Below are 16,631 nucleotides of genomic sequence, written 5' to 3'. Positions count from 1 at the left end.
ATATCCTATAGAGAAACTGTCATTCCTAGCTGCCAATAAAAGAATGGATGGGCCCCTGCAAAATTAGACCCCCTGAGCCAGTGGTGTAGTGCCAAGGAGGTGGGGGGGGGTGCATGACACACCGGGCACAAGCTGATGCAGGGGTGTGGTGGGGCAGGTGGGGGCGGGGGCAAGGCGCACATGTGCCCTGGGTGCAGTTTCCCCTTGCTATGGTTTTTCCCTGAGCCAATCTTTACTTAACTTGGGAATTCTTACAAGGAGAATTGCCAGCAATTATGCTGAAAATTTGGTGCCTCTATCTTAAAACAAAACAGCCATCCCTCAGAGCCCTGGAAAGATTTCCCAACAGCTATCAAGGAGTATACCGGATGTGTAGGGTGTGTGTGACGGATTAGGCCCAGGTAAAAGGGTTAATTTTTAATTTTAGCAACACTTAATGTAAATGTGGACACCTCCTGTTTGGCTGGCAGAGGCGTGGTTAGCCAAGAGCCACAGGTAGGGGGAGCTAGGGACTATAAAACCAAGGAACAGCCTGTCAGAAAGGAGTTGGGGAATTGAGACTGTGTGGAGAGAGAGAGAGAGCTTTGAGCAGTCTGACACAGATCATGTCAGCCCACAGATCAGCGGCAAAGTTCCCAGGGGGCGGGGAGGCGCACGACGCACCGGGCGCACAAATTTGGGTCACGTAGGGTCTCCTGGGAAATGTAGTTCCCACCAGAACAGGAAGGCCTGTTCAGTTTTCTAAAGTAAGCATGAGTTGCGGGGAGTGCCTTAGGCCAACAAATTCAGCTACTCTAATAACCGCCCTCAGAAACAGGCTTCCCTCCCTTTTTGGGACTGCAGTTTTCCCTCAGGGAGTGGGTGCTGTTGCAGGGGGTATGTGGGGGATTAATTCTTAAAGCACTGAAGAGTTTGGTATGTATGTGCTGAACCATTTTTCCCCCTGTGGATGTGGGTTTCTTTGCTTTCTACTGCTGGAACAACATTTGAGTTTTACTGAAGTAATGGGGTTCTCTTATGGATGTCTATATGGTCTGATATCACTCCTACTGACCACTCTACATTTCTTCAAACAACTGAAAGTGTTATATTGCATGACTTGGCTCAGGATTCTGCTGCCTACATAGATATTTTTCAGAATCCAACCAAAAGCTTTTAACACTGGCAGACATTCCTAAATAAATAAATGTACCATCAATAAATGAATAAGCAAGAACGCCTCTGGGGTGTGATTTACCATTTATCTATGGTCCACCAAATTTCAGCATCTATTTGCTTCCTTGTGTAAAGAATGATTAATTGCTGTTGGTTAGTTGGTAAGCCATTGCTGTGGCCCTGTTCCCCAAAGGCCAGATTTGTAAAAAAGACTGATATTCATTTAAACTGCCATTATTAATTTGAAACAGATAGAAAAGAGGTTTTCCTTGCCAAACAATATATTTTCCAGTAGTTCACAAAAGGATTGAACTGGTGAAATTTCCTTCTCACTGAATAGAGAATCACAGCAACTACTTTAATGTCACACTTCAGGCATAGTAATTTGAAAATTAATCTCAAAATAAAGAAGTATTTTTCTTTAGCCTGTTTGATTTCTTGTGTTTTCATTTCTGTTCTGCCAATAAAATTGGATCACAATCTAATTTCATTATTCAGTAACAGCATTCAATTTTAGAATTCCTTGCATATTATTAATATGCATTTCTTAATGTATGCATATTTTTAAAAAACACAAGATAGGCTTGCTGAGTGCACATCACGCTTGGTATACCTCGGGTGGTATGATCTTTTAACAAATGTGTGTGGTAACAGAGAAATTAGAATTTGTACACATTAAAAGGACCCACTTCCTACATAGTTTAATAGTTATGATTTTGCCCCATTACACATGGAACACTTACCTTGGAATACTTCTGTACACAGTAGGCTTACAGAGGGCTTTCCTCATGTTTCTCTATTTACTCCCTCCTTTCCCTGGAGATTTTCTGCAGAGAGCTCTCCAGGACTGGTTCTCTTAACTCTGCCCATCAAGTGATTCTTAAAAGCTGTCTTAGCCCTTTAAGTTGCACTTATGTCAAAATTACTGTTCCAAAAGTAATCCTCCTGGTTCCAAAATGAAAGAGGTAAAGCAATTCCCTGTATCACAGGTTGCTAAGGAATGGGACTGCCCTAGAGCAGATATTCTCTCCCTCCCCTCCACACAACACTTGCTGGTCCTGGTGCGGCTGTCGCTGGAGTACAGGGGCTTGTTATTTCCAAGCTCTCTTTATAATGATATCTTGAAATAGCAAAATAATTAGAGGTTGGTATTGTGTGAGCGAGCTTCTTTTCTGTTATTTGAAGCAACATGGCAACATGGAAGGGACTGTGAGGGGGAAGGCATGCAAAGCAGCATGAGGGACAGGGAAGGCTGGATGCAGGTGGAGGGAAGATCTCTTGAGCAAAGCTATGCTCACTAGCAAATTTCCTCACTCTGGTGGCAAAGCAAATTAAAAGTGGTTAAGAGCAGGTGCACTCTAATCTGGAGAACTGGGTTGACTTCGGCTTCCGCCACTTGGGAACTGTGGGAGGCTCATTCTGGGGAATCCAGACAGCTCTGTGCACTCCCACACACTTGTAGCTGGGTGGGACCCTTTGGGCTAGCTTCACAGCTACTTTCTGAGTCTCCTTCTCAGGCCTCTGCAACTCCAATCTCCTACAGGGTGTTTGTTGTGGAGGGGAGGGAAAGGAGATTGTAATCCCCTTTGAGTCTCCTATAGGAGAGAAAGGGGGGTATAAACTCTTCTTCTCTATACTGCTTCAAGATTTCTTGTACAGATGTATTTCCTCAAGCCCCACTTTCCCTTTCTATTCTCCCCTCAACAAGGGAGACCACTTCTAGAATGAATTCAATTTTTTTTGCAGCCAGAGCAAGCAGTTGCCAGTGAGCTTTGCCCCTGACTTCATCCCTCCTTCCACAGCCAGTCTGCCTAGCCTCACCCTCCCCACTCCTTCATGCTGCTTTCCATGCTTGTCCCTCTTCTTCTCTAAATGTTTGTATTGATACATTAATAGGAACAACACAAGCAGAATCTCTTTCTGGCTCCGCCCCACTTCCGCCATCTCTGATGATTCAGAAAGCATTTTAATACTTTCTTACAAGCTTGTATTTTAAAAACAAGCCTCTCTCTTTGACTTTTGCAGTAGAACAACACAAGCCACCCCACCTCCACTAGGGTTGGTAAATGGGAAACTGGCCCCGGGTCTCGATCTGGGTCCAGTTCGGATGTATGGGTCTTGATCCCCTATATCTGAGCCTGCTGTGTCGGATACAATCTCAATTCCTAGATTCTCGGGTTCGTTTTTATTTTTTTGATGTTTTTTCCTGTTTCTAATTCGCAGGGGCGCATTTTGAAGATATTGGCACGAGTTCTTGTGGTATCTTCAGAATTCCACTATGCACCCAAGTTTGGTGCAGTTTGTCTTAGGGGGGGTTCGTTATGGACTCCTCAAAGAGGCCCACATATTCCATTGTTGTCAACAGCCAAATGGAATATAGGGTTATTTTGAGGGTCCATAACATGGCCCTCCTGAACCAAACTGTACCAAACTCTAGGTGTTTTACCAACAGTATTCTGAAGATACCCTGTGCACTTTCATGCTGGATACCTTTTAAAAATGTGCCCCCCTACAGGCACCTGCATGGCTCTAAGATTCTGTGGTTTCAAATTGAATTTTTCAATTGCTTCACTGGGAACTCCTGGGTGCCTGCAGAGGGCGCATCATTTTTTTGAAGTATCACCACCAACTTTCAGGGTGTCTCCCAGACGCTATTCTGATCATACACCCCCCATGCTTGGTGCAGTTTGGCCCTAGGGGGGGGCTCAAGTTATGGGACCCACAAACAGGTGGTTCATTATCACCCAATGTCTGTAGGAGGGGGATGAAAAATGCAAACCATTTTAAAGCCTTCACAATACATTTTTTAGTTAGAGACACCAAAATTTCAGGGTATCATCTGGAGACTTCATGATCATACCCCCCCAGGTCATGCAGTTTGCTGAGGGGGGGCCAAAGGATCCTTGAGGAACCTTTGCTTTTAAACAGATTTTGTGCTACTGTGTGATGTTTGTGTGATTTGGGGTGACCAAGAGAAAAAATCATTAGGATCAGCATCCATTCTTTGATCATGTTTTGGGCAACTGCTGTTTTCAAGAAGCTTGGATGTGTGACTGCTTTGTGACATGTGTCTGTTGACCCCGTGCCATGATGGTGGGTGATTTTAGATCAAGTAAAACCATGATCCCTTTGAGGGAACTTGCTTTTAACCATGCTTTTGTGGCAACTGTTGGGCCAAGGAAGCATGGGATGCGTGGACTGTTTCTCGGAGTTCAGACATGTGTCTAAGGGACTTGTGCCATGTTGTGGTGGTGATTTTGGTGATTCAAGTGAAAAACTACGCGGATCCTTGAGGATCCATGCTTTTTAAATCCATGTTTTTATGCAAGTAACTGTGGTAAGAAACTCCCAGGCAGGTGGAATTCCTTGCTACATAAATTTATTAAAGCTTCGGAAGAAGGTTCATAGTGAAGTTGATTTCTTTTCAGTTAAAGTGTTGTTTTGCCACATTTCTAACATTGGGGATGCGGATTTTGTTTCTTTTCCCCAGCACTTTTTTTTTTCTCCAGCTCACTGTGCTGTCCTGCCTCCACCGGAGTGGAGAAGCCTGTGGACAGTGGGCTTTTTCCCCACTCCCCATCCCTATGCCGCTACGCTGCTCTCAGCGCCGGGTGTCCGTGGCTGGCCCAGGTACTCCGCCACGAATTCCCAAGGCCTGTGCTGGTCAGCTGCATGCCCGCTCAGAAGAGCTGCCTGGGATGCCGCCTGAGGGGGGGCACCGGCGAAGCGCAGCGCGGGGGTGACTGGCACGGTGGCCGCCTCTGCCGTGGGAGGGAGGGAGGAACCCCGGCCACTCCCCTGGCGCAGCTTAGGGCCACGGGGGCGGGGGGGCAAGGCCTGGCAGCGGGCGGGCGGGTTGTGCTGTGCCTCCCCGCCGTGGGATGGAGGAGAAACCCCGCCAGCGCACTCCTGGCAGCTGAGCTACTGTGCGGGAAAAGGCCCAGCAAAGAAGCGGGCGGGGCGGCTATGCTGTGGCTTCCCCTGCCGTGGATGGAGAGGGAACCCCGGGCCACTCTCCTCAAGTAGCTGAGCTACGGTGGCAAGGCCCAGTAGCGGGCGGGCGTGGCTGGGCGCTGTGGGCCGCCTCTGCCTGGGAGGGAGGAACCCCGCCACTCTCCCTGCAACGCTGGGCCGGCCGGGCGGGGAAAGGGGCCCAGCGGTGAAGTGCAGGCTCGGCTGTGCTGTGGCCGCCTCCCCGCCGTGGGAGGGAGGGAGGGAACCCCGCCACTCCTGGCAGCTGGCCACTGCAAGTGTGTGGCGGCCCAGCGGTGCCGGGCAAGGGGGCGCCGCGCCGCGGGCTTCCTGCCGTGTGGGGAGGGAGGGAACCCCGCCACTCCCTGGCAGCGCCGGGCCACGGTAAGTGGGGGGAAAGGCCCAGCGGCAGCGCATGGGCGGGCGGCTGGGCGCCAGCCTCCCCGCCGGGAGGGAGGGAGGAACCCCGCCGGGCCTCCTCCCCTGGCGCAGCAGCGCCGGGCTTGGCTGCAAGTGGGGGAAAGGCCCAGCGGCAGCGCGGGGCGGCTGCATTGTGGCTGCCCCCGCTAAGCAGGGAGGAAACCCCGCCACTCTCCCGGGCAGCCGCTTCACGGCAGTGGGTGCGCCCAGCTGCCAGCGGCTGCGCGCTGTGGCCTCTCGCCGCGGGAGGAGGGAACCCCGCCACTCTCCCTGGCAGCGCTGGGCCACGGTAAGTGTGGGGAAAGCAGCCGCAGCGGCGCGGGCGGCCGCGCTGTGGCCAGCCTGAGGGAGGCTGAAACCCCCGCGCTACTCTCCTGGCGGAAGCTGGGGCTTACTGTAAGTGGGGAAAGGCCCAGTGACACCTCGTGGGTAAGTGGGGGGTCTCTTTGGTGGAACTTTTGTGGGGACCATTCCTGTGGTTTTTTATTTTAGGGTTTGAAGCTCCTGCACTCATCCCACCGCCACTCTGCTGGTAGGAGCGTGCATGGGAGTTTCCCGGGGGGGTCTGGGGTTTCGGGCAAGTGCTGGCTGGGTGGGAAATGAGGCTGGGTGGGGTGGGGTGCCTAGGGACCAAAGTGGCGGTGGGGAGCTTCTATGGGCGGAGTAGGGTTTGTTTTGTTTTTTTACTTGAAGCTGCTCGTCCTAAGCCATTTGAAGTTCACACCCTGCCTGCCAGGGAGGCGGAGCTGGGGCCAGAAGGAATTCTATTTTCCCAGGCTGGTTTCGGGAGAAGCCGCTTACCCAAGAGCCAACTTCGGATTATGCTTAGTGAGGAGGGCAGGCTCGGCCTCGCCTCCACCCTCCCGGGAACTACTGATCTCGGCCTGATTTGCCGTTTGGGAGGGGCCGAACCGCCAACCCTAACCTCCACTGTTCTGCTTCCACCCTACATGATGATCTAGAGGGGTTTTTTACAACTTTCTTTCAATTAAGACTGTACTTTAAAATAATTTTCCTGGCTGCAGCAGTGGCAGAGAGAGAGAGGGTGGGGAGGAGGGGAACAGAGGGAGATTTAGCACGTGGTTCCCTTCTTCAGCAGCGTATTGTCCAGGGAATGGCTTTGCCTCTTTCTTTTGGTGGGGGGATTATTTTGGAAAATGGGATAAAATATCTTTATACTTGCTATCATAGCTATATTGATATAAATGCAATTTAAAGGGCTTTAACATCACCCTTTATCTCACAATTATGTATGTGATTATATCTGTGTCTTTGAAAGGACTTGATCATTGGAGTTGAGAACCAGGAAAAGCTGCAGAGGCCCACTGTGACCAGCATGCTAGCTTCGAGGCAGGCCAAGAATGGCTCCTCATTTGTAAACAGAAAAATGTGAAAAGACTCCTCTGCAAGCCCACTGTGCACTGAAGAGCTCCTGAAGAGTCCTGAGATAAGCATTCTATGTGTAATGGACCAAAAAAGGAAGGAAGGAAGGAAGGAGTGAAAAAAAAGAAATTCTGTTGATTGATTGTGAAACTTTTCTCTGGAGAAGTATCAGATCCTATATGTTTGTCCCCATAAGCAAGTAGCAGATCTAAGGGGTTGCTTCAAATAAGACAAATGGTGCAAAGGGAAAAGATTTCAACTTCCCTCACCACATACTGTCATCCTAGTCTGCAATCAGCCAATCCAATGTGCCTGCTATTTAAAAAACCCAAATTTTGGACATGTAATACTTAGACCTCTCAGTGTTTCATCTTAATTGGGCCATAATTTCAAAACAGAGGAAGCCTGTGTCATGGTTCAATGGTGGATTATCATCTGGAGAACTGGGTTTGAATCCCCACTCCTCCACATAAGCATCAGATTCTAATCTGGTGGATCAGATTTGTTTCCCCACACCTCCACAAGTCGCCTGCTGGGTGATGTTGGGCTAGTTTCACTTCTCTCAAATTCTCTCAGCCCCACCTACCCCACCAAGTATCTGTTAGAAGGGAAGGTGATTGTAAGCCACTTTGTGATTCCTTAAAGGTAGAGAAAAGCAGCATATAAAACCCATCTCTTTTACTCTTGTTCAAAATATTTGATGATGTAGAATGGAATCTGCTATCCACAAAACACACATTCAAACCTCCCTTGGGCACATGTGTCACTCTAAATATATTTTATATTATTTTACATGTTTGTAGCTATGTTTGATGATACTGCTGCTAGAACTGCAGTAAGATTTTTAAAGGTTTGCTTCCGTGATTACTGTCATGCCCCCACAGAGCCTTTGTTTATTTCCCCTTTAGTTTCCCCACAGTTAGTATGGGTTTAGCTATGTTTGTATAGTATTCAGTGGGAGGGAACCGAATTTAGTTCTGTCCCTTTAAGAAGCCCTAGGGCTGGTGTTCTATGGCAGTTATCACCCAGCAACCCGTCTGGTTTTGGCAGTTAGGTGCCAACGGAAGCTGGGTGACAGCAACAAGTTAGACAGTCCAAGATGTTATAGACTCTCAGTATTTAAGTTAAACAGTCAAAGATTTCATAGATTCACAGTATAGATGTTATAGTCTCACAGTGTTTACAATAAATTCCAGACTCCAGAAAGTTTCTGCAACAAAGTAACCTTTATTTAGTTAGACCCGGGAGGAGTCAGCGTCTGTCAACATTGTTACAATTAAAGCTTTAAGTATTGAACTGTTAACTGAATCAGTGAGTCTTACATTCTGCTTTGGCCGGGTGCAGGGCACCTAAATAACCACCTGGGGAGCAGAACAATTACTATAAATCATCTATTGCTATGTAATAGCTACATATGTTCACTTGGATCATTGGGCCTTTCCCCACTTACCTTAAGCCCCACGCTACTCTCCTCAAGTAGTGTGAGGTCCCCAGGCACTCCCCACGACAGGGGCGGCGACAGCGCAGCTGCCCCGACGCTGCCGCTGTCGCACTCCCTCAGCGCGCAGCATCCCTGGCGCTGGAGAAAACGGTGCCTTTTGATGGGCATCATGGGGACGCCCGGGCGCACGCCAGGGATGCATAGGGGGATCACGGACAGTGGGGAAACGCCCATTGACCTGTACCAGAATTGCTTTGTTTACTGGTGTAAACTCAAAGAAATGTGGGGAGTAAATGGAGCTCTAAAGAGAATCCACTGCATTTTCTAAGTTATTTCCATTCTCTTTGTATTTATTAAAAAATTTATATATTGTACTTTTTCTTGGTAATTCTTTTTCTTATAAGAAATAGCTTTTCATTACAGCAGAATACACAGAGGCAAAACTCAGCAAAGCTTACTCAGGCATGCATGTGTATTGAAAACAAAAGAAGTTCAGAGCCAGTTCATAGTTTGTAACTAATAAGAGGAGTCTTTGTTAGTGAACTCCATTCTGGATAGAAAAGTGGTTCTCTATGCTAATCTAACTAGCTGGATGGTGAGGGATGCTGTCTGCATCTCTATGCACAAAACACAAGTAAAGAAGGTGAGTGTAGCAGAACAAAAACTAGAAAACAGAGGAAGAAACAGGCTACCCAAAATTATGGCAACCCCCTCCCCCTCATAGTGCAACTAGCAGTTCTGCAAACATGTATTAATAAGTTAATCAAGTGCAAAACATGTAGTACATCAAGCCATGTACCAATTCAAACAACATATAGCAATCAACCATACCAGGACAATACATGTAAACACATATACATGTAAACACAATACATGTAAACAAACACAGAATAAAGAACTGATCCTGGAAAGGCTAATGCCCAAGGTCCATAATTCCAAATGCAGTCCAAATCCTATATTTGAAAATAGACCTTTGAGTGCAATATTATTGCTCAGAGGCAAATATTACCACACTTGCTTCACTTATAAAAACATGTTTACAGCACTGCTAGTTGAGCAATTTCATTTTTTTACCATACTTTTGGGTAGCAGGTTCCTTCATCATTCTCTTACATATCTATGCACACATTGTGCAAGATGGAAGAGTGTGTGCAAGAATGGTGGAGAGTGGAGGAGAAACAGGAAGGAAGTAAGTTCCCTGAAGTTCTCTGAGCGTGGCAATCAAAGGGTGTCAGAGCAGGAGAGAAAAGTCATCCAGTGTCTCGATGTCCTCCAGCTATCTGGCTCACTGATCAGTCCCCCTCTGTCATTGTAAGCAGGAGACATTGTAAAGTCCTTTACTTTCCCTTCTTCCTTCCCACTAGCAGCCTCTCCCTGGAAAAACTCTAGCTGTGAGTGCTGGCTGGGCTGTGCCCAGTTCTGCTGTAGGAAACTTAAAATAGCTTGCAAAGGGTACTGCATTTCCCCTGTATCCCTATCCCGTAGAACTAGGTTTGATACCCTGCTCTTTCCACATGAACAGTAGACTCTAATTTGGAGAACAGGGTTTAGTTCCCCACTCCTCCACAAGCAGCCTTGGACGAGTCACAGTTCTTTCAGAATGCTCTCAGCCCCACTTACCTCACAAAGTGTTTGTTGTGGGGGGGGGGGAGATTATTTTAAGTCTCTTTATTACTCCAGGTGGTAGAGAAAAGCAGGGATAAAAAAATAACTCTTCTCCATTACCAAATCTCCAGGAGTTTTCCAACCTGAATCGGGCATACATATCTCCCCATCCACTATAGGTGGCCAGGGGGCAACTCTACTTCCTGGGGAGGTGGTCCCCCACCCACCCAAACATCTCTTGGGATTCACACTTCTTTCTGATTTCTTTTGAACAGAGCCCCCCCCCCCCCCCTAGCTTCTGTTGGTTGAAATAAGTGCCTGGCATGGGGGTGATCCTTAGAACATTGCTTGAGATTAAAAGGCCAGTTTCTGAGAAACTGCTATTATTCCAGAACCTGCAAGAAAACAACTTTTCCAGGACATTGGCCACACAGCGACAGGAGCTACTGCAATTCAAACTGGCTGTCTGCCTTCTAATAATTAATTTGGGGAATTAGAGAGAGAAGGCGACTTAGCAAGAGTTGAGAAACAGCAAGATTCTCCACCTGTGAATATGGGTAATTCTTTTTAGGAGATCAGACACAGAAATAAGAGACTTATACATAAAGAAAAGGGATTTTTTTCTACTAAAAGTAAAAATATTATGAACAAATAAGAGTGTTTCAAACACAGAGAGCCTAAGGAAGCAAAGCGTGGAGCAAGGGTTGCAGAGAAAGATTTCATTTGGGTAATATGTTAGCTATCAGAAGATTAAGGAGCGGAGAACAATGTGTGGCCAATGCTTATTGATTCGAGATGGAGGAGGACATCAAGAATGTCAATAGAACCAGGCAATTTGCTACCTAACTTTATAAGGTGAAATGTTTCAATGAGGCAATGATGATGAGCGAGCCTCATGAGGACAATGTGCTTGCTGAGATTTTCGGTAGATGTGTTCCCAAAGAATGGTGGTCTTTGACTTAACCGAAAGAAACATTAAGCAATCAATCAATTCCTTAGGAGCGAATTTCCAGGTAAGGGAAAATATTGATGGATGTGTGCTGCTTGGCTTTGTTAGTAATTGCTCTATTCAGAGGACAATTTTCAGAGGGGAAAGATGTTATCAATCTTGATAAGATTAGTAGCTTCTGGCACAGTTTGCATTCCATTAAGGGTATGGGGCAGAATGATGAGATTAGCCCTCCTAGATACCAACTGCCTTTTGCCTGGACTCCATGTTGTCCTTGTGGGAGCCATGTTTTAACTGAACCTTCTTTCCAAAAAACTCATGGAAGGGTGTTATAGTATTCCTAAGGATCATGGGCATGTCTGACCACTAATACTACCAGCCCATCACTCATCTTCAGGCTCTGGAACTTTGGTTAGAGAAAGGAAGGGAGATTTGGGTGAGGGGAGTACCTTAGTCAACTATGCAAACTATATTTTCCTTTGTTACAGTAAACATAGTTGTTTTGCTTTAACCAATATACATGAGTAGAAGGGGGAGGTATTTCAGAAAGAAGTCCCTGGACTTTGATGTTTCCCTTTGTTTCAACACCCATTACATAAACATTCTATGAATTCCATTTTTAAAATAAGAACACCATCATGGTCAATTTGAGATATAGCAAGCAAACATATAAATGAATAGCAACAGATAAATTGACAGTGTGGGGACTCAGTTTCAGGCAATGAGCCTTACAATGAATCAGGATAGTCAGGCCCTGGCCAGGGATTGGGGTATCCCCTGCTCCAGGGCTTCTCCCTGACACCAATCAGCTGGCCAGAGGGAGACATATACTAGAAGCAAAAGTCTATGTTACTTCTAGCGCGTCGGTGATGCAGCAATGTTCTGTTATTTGGGCAAAACACTACCATAGAGTTTATGCCCCAAAACCAGAGCATCCCTGTGTCACTGTCAACATAATGTTGTCATTCCTTGTAGCCATCAGAACTGACACTGCCATATCACCAGTCATGCCAGCCTAAGCCAGTCTATGCTCCTAGTAAGTTTCCCCCCATCTACCATCAGGTAACTAGGGATACTGCAAGGTTACAATGAGTATAGAGTATTACAACTACTCAAGATTTTCTGTTTTCATGTGTGAAAAATTGGATCATGTGTGCATTTACTTCAGGTCATCACAAACTGTGCCCCCCAAAGCTGAAGGGAACCCACAAGCCAGAAATGGTAGCTTTTCATGACTCAACGAGGTTTCAAAAAGTTATTTGGTAAATGCTCTCTTTGCAAAATGCTTGCCTGTCTTAGCAACAACTCCCATTCCCAACCCTGATCATCAGCACAAGGTCAGGAATATCACTATACCCCTTTTCTTTTCAGTGAAGCAAAATAAGAGGTCTACTTCTCTTATTCATCATTGAGCTAGCAGTATCTATTTTCTGTCTTCTGAATAAAGGGTAAATCCTGTAGTTCATTACAGGACTCTTTTTAATTCAGTATTTGTTCAATATTAGGAAGCATCAGTGCAGGTTAATACAAATATTCACCCACAAAAGAAGAACACTATGATTGGAAGGGCTGTTCTGTGACAGAAGAGTATCTTTCAAATCAATCTGAAAGTTTAGATTGAATTTACACATACACAGCTATTTTGAAGATGCAAGACAAACTTCAAATAACAATAAACCCTAATTTTATCTTTGCATCTAACTCACTAGTTTTTGAAAATGTTTGTTTTTACTCCTATATCATTTTGGTGACAATAAACTGGTTATTATTAAAGCAGAGTGCTTCTGGCTAAGTGACAGCATTGCAAAATTGCTGTAATCTTGCCAGAAATATACTGCTGAAAAATGAAGAAAGATGTAACAGTGAAAATATTATTGTTCAACCAGACTTAAGCCAAGCCTGACTTTGAATCTTAATGATAATACTTCTGCTGGATGAATGAAATTGCATATCAGTGAAATGTAGTTTTCTTTGAAGCTGAGCATTGTAGAAGCCAGAGAATGACCTACCTGGTCAATTAATTTCTTCAATAACACATGACCCAAATACTTCCATGCATGTTTTTTGTTCTAGTTTAGCATGCTTTAAAATGTTTATTCCATACCAGAGTACTTTAAATGCATAAAATCACCAGCATTTGGGGGAATAGCATAAGATTAATCATTTATGAACATCACGTTGTGCTCCAAATGCAGGTTTTTATGCATGCTGTTTCTTTTTTAAATAGAATTCCTTGACTAATGAATATTGTTTTTTGATTTGTCTCACTGGTTAGAAATTGTCAGATACACAGTGGGAGCTCTAGTGTTCTGACACATCACAATTAATGAAAATTTAGATTTTTCACCTGAATAAAAAAGCTGTTTGAACACTCTCATGTTTGTGTCTATCAAAACATATACATATACATACATATATATTTCACAAGGTACAGTTATTGAATTATGATCTGTCAATTAGCATCAAGCAAGTCCTGATGAAAGTAAGTGTAACTACTGCAGACACAAAAATTTATCTTCATGATGGCATTTTGAGATATTGTATGGCCATATTCCCTGTATTACTTTTTGGTGGCATATGACATCTGAAAAAGGTTGGGGTATTTTAACAAGTATAGAATAAATGCAGCAAACAATTGTGGATGATATATTAGTCACATTATAAATTTTAGAAAATAATCTTCAAAATGCCTATGTAACTTGTCAGCTGCCTTTCTTGGTCTTTATTAACCATTACAAGCATAAATGTCCCATTACAAGCATAAATGAACGTTACAGGAACAATATATTTCATAAACAATTTAATTCTGACAAGCCCCATAAACTGTGTAAACACTCAATTTTCATAATAAAGTTTAAAATGGATTATCTGATTACAAATAATTGCTTCAATTTTATTCTAATGTCTTGGACTAAAGAATCATCCATACCATTGCGGGTGGTACAATAGCAATTGATAACTTTATTCAAAATGAAGTCTTTCCTCATCTTTCCCAACTGCTTTTACATCTGACTTCCTTTATGCATGCAACCATGGCTCCACGTACACCCTGCCCCCCAAGAGAGCATTATGCTCTGCAAACAACTTGTTAATGTTCCCTGGCCCTAAAGATATCCGGTTGTCCTTGGCCAGGGTCAGGGCCTTCTCAGCTTTGGGCCCAGCCTGGTGGATTTAACGAAGTTCCATTGGCCTGTAAGACAGATCTGTTCCACTAGGCCTTTTGTTGAGAACAGCAGCAGCATCAAAACAGCTGGCTTCTCCCTCCCCCCACTTCTTTCCTTTTCCCTTCCCTGTCCTGCATTGTGCTTTCATCTTCGTTTCCCTCATTATTAATATATTGCCTACCTTCTAAGAGTTTACTTGACACCATAAACTTATTGTAATTTTTAAATTAATTGTTGATTTATTGTTGGAAGTCTCTCTGAACCCATATGGGGAAGGTCAGCCTAGAAATCAAACAAATCAAATAAATAAGCAAAAATATTGTTTGCTTAGGCTACAATTCTAAGGACACTTACTTGTAAGAAGGGATGCTAAAATACCTGCTGGTTCAGTTCATCATTTGTTTGGCAATTACAACAGCTGGAGAAAAGGCAGCTTGAGCAGCAGAGCCCAATCTGCTGCCAGCATCTGCCTAAAGCACCGCTTCAATTTTCCAACTTGCTAGGCTTCTTTATTGCATCACTCCATCCAGAGGACAAGTTGGTTGAAGGCTTCTGTAGAGAGGACTCTGCACAGCTAGGGAGAAGCCATAGCTTCCCTGCTCTTCTGCTAATCCTCTCCTGCAGGGTTCACGCCTCTCCTATTGCTCATTCTTATTCTTCTAGACCAGCGTTTTCCCCCCATGGCCTGGTTATTTTAACACCTCTCCTCCGTGACCCACTAAATTGTTATGGCCTATTTATAAGGAAAATAAAACAAATTTGAATGTCACACCGCCACGCATCTGCCTATGCTGGCTTGGCAGGGGCAAGCCCAGCCCTGTGCCAGGTCTCATCTGCACGTGGCAGCATCAGGGAGGCTCCCTGGAGTGCCGCTTCCGCCCCCACCTCCCTCACGGTACCAGTGTCTGCCGCAAGCTGCGACTCTGTCCCCGGCCCCTTTCTGGGTGGTCGGCTGGCTGGGGACGAGCCCCAAAGCTGCTGTATCATCCTGGCTGGTCTGATCCAGGTGGGTGGTGCCCTCCGAGCAAGGACAGGGGTGGGGTGGTTGGCCCCAGCCCTGGACATTAGGTGACCCAACATTTTGCTTTTGCGACCCACCATTTAGGAAATGCTGTTCTAGACTATTTCACAACATTAAAGCTGTTACACTAGTCTGTACTGTACCCTGAGAGGGAGAACTAACTAATCTACTCTGAAACCTGACTGATTAACATGCTGCCCTTGATTCCCCCCCCCGCCCCCCGTCTTCTTGACCTCTTCAGCATACATTGTGGTACAGGGGGTGGGATTGAAGGCATTTTCCAAACTTTTCAGAAACAAACAATATTTCAAAACAACAGGCAAACCAGTCCTGAGACAGAACAAAAAGATTCTCCCAGTTAAATTATTCCCAAGCCGAGACCAATTCAGCCCTCCACTCTCTGCAGTCAAGAGTCAAGCTGCAACCAAACCTGCTTTTTATCATCTTTACCTTGCTCACAGAAGTATGGGCTATGAGAGAACAGCCATGATCAAGAAGACAGTTCTAGGGCTCAACTTTACATCTGATCCCATTGCCTGGCTGAGTTGCCTCCCACCCCCTCCCTATTTCCCAGGAAAACTACCGAATGCGGCAAGGGGGGGGGGGGACTGGGAGCTTAAAGTGCCAGCCCTGAATATTCCTGAGTATTTTCCAGGCATTCTCAACTCTGAATATCATTCTGAATACCTGAATATAGCTGGAAAATACAGATAAGATATATATTCAAATACACTTCCCTGTCTTTGTGTCCTTCTTAGTCATTCACCAACCTACCTTTTATCTGCCTCCCATCTTCAGTTATATCATTTATTTACTTCATTAATACACTGCCTTTCTGCACAATGAGAATAAAAGCAGCCTCTTCGATCCCCAATCCCTGCCCTTCTCCCCATAAAATCTCCAAGAATTTCCCAACCTGGAGTTGCCAACCCAAAACCTAATTCCAGTTAATCATTCCTCAAAGGCCAAAATAGGCCTGAAAAGGGTCGTGCCTCCTCCCAGCCCACCCCACCCCACTCCACCTTTCTCTTTCAGAAACTGAAGCCTGGAATGCTTTGGTTGCTTAGCAATAGCCACTGAGGCAATATGTTGATTGAAATGACAAGTTCTTTTCATATTTTTGAAAACTGTCCAATTTTTTTTTTTAGATTACATAATTTTCTGTAAACTTGGGGGTCTTTTCAGGTTTTTCGAAAGTTTTGTCCTTTCCATTCACAGCTCCAGTCACTGGATTTAAGTATCCAAAGATTTGGCCAACTTCAATATTAGAATGATGATATCCTTCCTCATCCTGAGATAGAGCTATCTGCGCAACCCTGGCTGTTAGCTTCAATGATTCAGCAATGGGAATGGTGTACTCAACACCTGTTTTACAGATGTGGACTCACATTTTGTACATTGGAATTGATTATTTAATTGAAACTGATTGAACAAGTCTGAAAGTTTTATATTATTGTACTGAATCATGGAAATGAGTTTAGTAGTAAAAAAACAAGGATGAACATGTCATGCTATCAAGCG

This window comes from Sphaerodactylus townsendi, linkage group LG07 (genome assembly GCF_021028975.2).
Source record: "Sphaerodactylus townsendi isolate TG3544 linkage group LG07, MPM_Stown_v2.3, whole genome shotgun sequence".
Classification (NCBI taxonomy): Eukaryota; Metazoa; Chordata; class Lepidosauria; order Squamata; family Sphaerodactylidae; genus Sphaerodactylus; species Sphaerodactylus townsendi.
Note: the sequence above shows the minus strand (reverse complement) of the source record.